This window comes from Gavialis gangeticus, unplaced genomic scaffold (genome assembly GCF_001723915.1).
Source record: "Gavialis gangeticus isolate Ggan-Ray unplaced genomic scaffold, GavGan_comp1, whole genome shotgun sequence".
Lineage (NCBI taxonomy): Eukaryota > Metazoa > Chordata > Crocodylia > Gavialidae > Gavialis > Gavialis gangeticus.
The window spans coordinates 8,497,600-8,498,136 of NW_017728991.1; the positions used below are offsets into that span (position 1 = coordinate 8,497,600).

Sequence of the window (537 nt, forward strand, 5' to 3'; positions counted from 1 at the left end):
GGGCCCGGGCGGGCGGAGCGGAGCGGAGCTCCCAGCCGGCTGCGGGGGCCTGCGCTAGGCGCCTCCCCGGGGAGGAGCAGGAGGCCGCTGGCTGCGGAGGGCGGATCGCCGCGGCGGAGGCTCCATGAAAAGGACAAAAAGCGGCCGGTGAGGAGGAGCCGGCCCCCCGCGGCGGCCCGGCAGCCCCGTATCCTCTCGCAGGCACGGACGGGGTTCGAACCCGCGATCTTCGGTTTACGAGACCGACGCCTTACCACTTGGCCACCGCGCCTGACGGGCTAGCGGTAGGCGGAGGCAGCCACTGGAAGGCGGCGGCGGCGGCCCCGCTCTCCGCGCCCCAACGGTCCGGCCCCGCGCGCCAACGGTCCGGCCCCGTGCGCTAACGTTCTCCCCGCGCCCCAACGGTCCGGCCCCGCGCGCTAACGTTCTCCCCGCGCCCCAACGGCCCGGCCTCGCGCGCTAACGTTCTCCCCGCGCGCCAACGATCCGGCCCCGCTCGCCAACGTTGCGCCCTCCGAGCGGTGCGGCCGGCGCCTC

At 76.5% G+C, this 537-nt stretch overlaps 1 non-coding gene across 1 annotated transcript; it reads right to left on the bottom strand.

The window, feature by feature from the left end:
- Positions 1-199: 199 nt before the first annotated feature.
- On the bottom strand, positions 200-271 carry TRNAT-CGU. Its single transcript has one exon. It is a non-coding gene; the product is annotated as a tRNA-Thr (tRNA).
- Positions 272-537: the final 266 nt, after the last annotated feature.